General features: G+C 35.2%; 1 long non-coding RNA gene across 4 annotated transcripts in view; it reads left to right on the forward strand.

Annotated features, from left to right (window-relative positions):
- The window catches only part of LOC103103804 (uncharacterized), a 43720-nt gene extending 38420 nt beyond the window's left edge, over positions 1-5300 (forward strand). For 2 of the 4 annotated variants that reach the window (XR_008915513.1, XR_008915514.1), the window contains 3 exons: positions 1529-1623; positions 2279-2313; positions 4080-5300. This is a non-coding gene — a long non-coding RNA (uncharacterized LOC103103804). The remainder of the gene's footprint in view (positions 1-1528; positions 1624-2278; positions 2314-4079) is intronic. The other 2 variants (XR_001626748.2, XR_008915515.1) reach the window with 1 other exon arrangement.
- The last annotated feature ends 700 nt before the right edge of the window (positions 5301-6000 follow it).

A 6000-nucleotide genomic window follows, 5' to 3' on the forward strand; every position in this document is an offset into this window, starting at 1 on the left:
AAAAAACAATAAAATATAACCAAATGATACTTTGGATTTGGAGTCAAAGGTCCTGATTTTGAATTTAAAGACTTTTGTTGTTGTTCAGACATTTTTAGTTGGCCACCTCACTTGGGTTTTTCTTGGCAAGAATACTGGCATTGTTTTCCACTTCCTTTTCCAGTTCATTTACAGATGAGGAAACTGAGGCAAACAGGGTCTTTCTCATAGTCAAATACCTAGTAAGTGTGTAAGATCAGATTTCATACTCGAACTTACTATGCATGACCTTGGAGAAGTCATCTTCCTTCTCTGAACTTCAGAGTCCTCATCTGTTAAATAAGAGAGCTGGATTAGATTATCTCTAAGGTCCCATCCAGTTCTAAATCTTGTAAAAGGAAGAGGTTGGGCACCTAAGTGAGAAGAGTCTCTCTTTTTTGCATAATTGTTTGTATTCCCTTCTGGACCCTTCTGAAAACACAGGACCCCTGAAGTATCCAAGTTCTCAAGAGTTAATCAAGCTCGTGCATCTTTTCCTCATTATTTTTTTTAATTTTCATATTAGTTTTGTTTTGAAGAGATTCTCACCGTAACATGGGCAATGTGCTTGTTGTCTTACAATAAGCCCACATAAATGTCATTGCTAGATATGACATTACAGCTAATTATTGGAAAAAATAAATTACTATATGTGCAACTTTTGCAATAAAGAATTAAAGGTTCTTTCCTCCTTTCCTAAGAGTGCAAGAAGGGGGCCCATGATATGAGAAATATAGTTAAGAAGAGGTCAACCTACTACTCTAAGTATTATCTACACCAACACTATGATAATAAATATTTTCCATGAGACCTTTATGAAATCTAAATAAACTAATTGATTGTCAGCTGCATAATGCCAAGCATGTTCTTGATGTAAATGCTAGTGACATTTTGAATCCAAATTACATGATCTGATCTTGAATCCAAAGAAAAACAGAAAAGGACAAATGATCCAATAAAATCTTCCAAATAGATGAACAAAAATTAAAAAAAAAGGTAAAATCATGAGAAAATCTACAGTTATAATATAGAGCCATGAAGGAGCCAAGAGATAGGAAGAAAAACACAAGATAATATAGACAGGACCAGATTGATGAGTAATTTGCTGCAGCAGATAGAGAATAGGATCAAGAGGACATGTATATGGGATTGATTTGGCCTAGGGGAAGAATCATCTGATCATCAGAGATTTGAACAAAGGAAGAAAGAGTTGGAAATGATGTTAATGAGTTTTGATAAGAAGAGGAGAGAAGAGGGAGCTCATGACAAATAGCCTCAATTTTCTCAGTAAAGTATGAGGTGAAGCCCTTAGCTGAGAGGATGGGGAGAGGGAAAGTTCTCAGAGATTTGAGGAGAAAGGGGGAATCTTGGAATTATCATTTTAGAGGGTGAGATAGAGAACCAATTGGAAAGGAATAGATGGATTGCTTTGCTTCAGTGAGGGCCCAGATGAGTGAGACAGCATAAATTTGAGGTAGATCAGTCAATTTGTTTTGGTGACTTTCTCCAGATCAATTCATCAGCATGTAAAAAAGAAGGAGCCATCAGGACCAGGAAGATTTAACCCTTTCTGACATTCCTGTACTGGTTCCCATATCAGGACTGGTAAGTGTCTCACTATATTGGGCCATCTATAGTCTTGTTTTAATTATTCCCTCATTCATCTTCCCATCAGCCACCTTGCTGCTATTTGTGTACACTCTGACCTATCCCCTTTTGAATTTTTAAACTGTAATCACATCAGTAATACTGTTGATATTGGGATGGGCATGTCCATTCCTTTTGGCTCTCCTTGATGTCCATGTAACATCAAATCAGTGGGTGCCTCCTTTGTTCTCAGTTTCCCATATATGGGATCTTTATTAGACTGGGAATTTCTTGAGGGAAGGAATTGTCTTGGTTCTTGTATTTCTACCTCAAGCATTTAGCCCAGTGTTTAAAGTAAAGTAAATACTTAATGAATACTTTTTCATTTATTGAGGTTGCTTGCTAACTTTTGTTCATCTCAGCTTTCTTTCCCATATCTGAAGTAATCATCTCTTTAAAAAAATACACTTTGCCATAAGGATATTTAAACTTTTTTTTTATTTGCCAGAAATTGAGGTCAAGGTCACAGGCATAGAGTTTGAAAACTTCATTCACTCTTCTTTAAAAAATGTGATAAAATATACCCATCTCTTGTTCTGTATAATCTTTTAAAGACACTAATGCATGACTTAGCAATGCAAGCTGTCAATTCTTTCAATATGTTCAAATATAGTTCACCTGGAGCTCACTGGCTGTCTTCAATCAAAGGTGAGATATTCTTCATTTTCCCTGACCAGGTCAGAGTAAAGAATTCTTATTCTGAATTTTTAGTATAGTTTGAGATTGAGTGATCCTTTTAGTAAGGAATAACACAGAGTGACATTTGCTTACCAAAGATAATATCTGCTATTTTGTGTTCAGCTTAGAGTCCAAATGGAACAGCATTTTTCTTTGTGTGGCATGGATCCCCTCTGGCAGACTACTGAAGCCCATGCACCCTTTGTAGAATAATGTTTTTTTTTAAGTATAAAATAAAATAGAGATATCCCTTTTACAATGTGACTTTCCTCCATCTTTGATATATCAGGTTGGCATAAAACTTAAATGGGAATTTTGTGGAAGCTGTAGATGATATATGAAAGCCACCAGAAAACACAAAAAGGTTTAGAAATTCAGAAAAGTATAAAATATATGCATAGAATTATAGGATATTGACATATTTTTATCATTCAATACCATATATATGCACAAAAGGAAAATATACATTTTCCTTTTAAAGTTAAGATAAAAGTTAAAGTTTGTGAAAAGATTGTGAAAATCGACAGACTATAACCAAAGATTAGAAATATAGATATCTTAACATTGACCTATAATAGAGCCTATGATCAAATGCTTAACCCAAATGTTACCATAAGATAATATAAACTCCTCATAAAAGAAAGAAAAATCTGACTTCATCTATGCTATGAAGGACCAAAAATTTTTATGCACATGTTCTAGATTGCAAGAGTGCAGCAGCCCTAACCCCAGCAATGTAGAAGGGATACTTATACATAGGATTGTGTAGAAAGCCAGGCCTAGAAACCGGAAGTCCTTTGTTAAAATCTGACCCTAGATAGTTCCTAACTGTATGACCCTGGGCAAGTCTCTTAACCTCAATTGCCTAGCCCTTATTTCCCTGTTGCCTTGGAACCAATACTTAGTGTTGATTCTAATATAACATTATATATATATTTGTTAAAAGAAAAGTCCTTACCTTCTTTATATAGGCTTGCAAAGGAAACCACTTATATTATAATAAAATTATCAACGTATTTTGTTTAAGGTCACAGTGTCCATGCTAAGAATCCCTGCCCTAACTAGATGTTCCTCCTATTCATAGTTGCCATTGGGCCAACATATTCATTTCCTAATTTTATTTTTATAAGGAAGGTCTATGATCACTCAAAACAACTCAATCTAAATGGATGGAAAGAAAGTGGGAATCACTACCACTAAAACGATGAAGAATGCCCATTATCCAGATGATGACATCCAGTTCTATAGAAATCCTTTGAGAAAACTCCATCAGGATCTTTGTTTTGGATAGTGTATTAGTTAAAATTAAATCTCAATAATAAAATATTATATTTTATGAGATTTATTAATGATCATTAGAAATAAAGGAATAAAGAGGATACAAAATAAAGACCACATACCCATGACTGATTAGCTGTTTCAAAATCCCCACTCACCACTGCCATGCTTGCTGACAGGGCCAAAAAGAGGGCAGGATACTTCATGTTCTTGCCTAATATCCCTTGTCTACAGGAAATGCATAGAAACAGGAAGTCAATGGGCTCCTGGGAAATGTAGTTCTTTTTTTAGGGTAACAGAGTTTCAATTATATAATGGGTAATGAAAATAGAGAATGAATTGGTTCCTGAACTGGATACAAGAAAGAAAATAGGCCAGATTGTAGCTAGGAAAGCTATCAGTACTTTTAATGATCTCAAGTTACAAAAATTCATATTTCAAGACATTCTTTCTTTCAGGGATGCTATCTGGCTATAAGTCCTGGAATCCTGAAATCTCTAAAGAATCAAAATTGTACCCAACCCAAAGGGCAATGGAGAGTATAAATAGGCTCAATATTACCCATAGTGACCTGCACAAAAGAAACGGCATAAAATACATCATCCAGTTAATGGACAATCAGAAAAGGAGACGGGATTGTCATTTAATGAGATTGAGAGATAATAAATAGATGGTCCAAGAGCTATATTGATATCAAGAGAATATTGAATTGGTATGGAGGGAGACCTAAGCAATTGGGTAAATTCTACACAGGACTTATGGGAGATTGTGGACAAGTTTGAAACAGAGCAAAAAGACATATAAAGGTTGTAATCTGTACCACTGATGGAAATGTCTATGTTGATGAGATCACTGATCTATTAAAATATTTAGTCATTAAAGTATTGAAAATTGAATAGATTTTGATAGGCTCATCACATTAAGCTATGTAGAGTTTGTTGGGAATTAAATTACAAATTGTTTTTTCATGAAGAGGGAAAGGAATAGGCATTTATTAAGTAACTGCTATGTGACAGGCACTGAGATAAATTCTTTAAAAATATCTCATTTGATTCTCATAATCTCCCTATGAGCTAAATCTTATGATTTCTATTTTATAGTTGAAGATATTGAGCCAGTCAAAGGTTAAGTGGTTTCCCCAGGATCACTCAGCTAGTAGGTATTTGAGGTCAAATTTGAATTCAGTTCTTCCTGACTCCAGAGTATTATCCAGCTCTATCCATTAAACCAACTAGCTGTTTCTATTTGGTTGTATCTTTTCCCCCCTTTTATTAAACCCTTCCCTTCCATCTTAGAATCAATACCATGTATTGGTTCCAAGGCAGAAGAGCAGTAAGGGTGAGGCAATGGGGTTAAGTGACTTGCCCAGGATGACACAGCTAGGAAGTGTCTGAAATCAGATTTGAACTTGGGACCTTCCATCTCTAGGCCTGGCTATCAATACATGGAGTCACCTAGCTGCCCCGGTTGTATCTTCCTTATCCCATACTTATACAGTTGTAGTTGTTTTTTAGCCTAACAGCAATATTTTACATGAAACCTTATTAACTTTAAAAATCACATTTGTTCTGTTATTTCATATTTGCCAAATCTTTTTGGATCCCTTTCCTCCCATGTAGCTTGTGAGTTGTCTCTCCCAGAGAATAGAACAAATATGTCCTCCACAAATTTGATAAGAAGTCACTGGGAAAAAAATACAAAACAAAAAAACAAACAAACAAAAAATGAACAGGGTCTAGGACTCAGCTCTGTGGCTTACTACTAGATATTTGCCTCCACATTAATTACATAAATCAATAGTCTCTACATATAGTCATTCAACCAATTGTGATTTCATCTAACTGTGCTATTATTCAACCCACATTTCTCTATCTACTTCACAAGCTTACCAGAAGAGACTGCCAAATGCTTTGCTCAATAACTTAGATGCTATGTTACAGCACTTTCCAGTTCTAACACTATTAAAAAAATCTAGAATGTCTTCTTAGTGAATCCAGTTTAGTTTCTAGTAATCGTGCTTATCTGCTAAATGCTTTCAGGTGCTTTTAGAATTTTGTTGCTCCTCTATATGTTAGAAGCAAGCATAAGGGTTTCCACTCTTCTCTCTTTCTGGTGTCACTCAAGCTAGGAGAATACATGATGGATTGAAGAGAGGAAAACAAGGATTTCACAGAATACTGAGGGGCCAAAGGTATAGCAAAGAAAACACAGAGTAGGAATGCTAAATAGAGAGAGATTATTGGGAGAAAGAAGACAAATCATAGAGGTGAACTGAAAAGGAGCTTGGAAGTAATTGTGTAAGGAGCCACAATAGCTGTAGAAGGAACATTCCTTTTTAGTTCAAAACCTGAGTTCTTCTGAACAAAGACAACACAAATA

This window comes from Monodelphis domestica, chromosome 1 (genome assembly GCF_027887165.1).
Source record: "Monodelphis domestica isolate mMonDom1 chromosome 1, mMonDom1.pri, whole genome shotgun sequence".
Lineage (NCBI taxonomy): Eukaryota > Metazoa > Chordata > Mammalia > Didelphimorphia > Didelphidae > Monodelphis > Monodelphis domestica.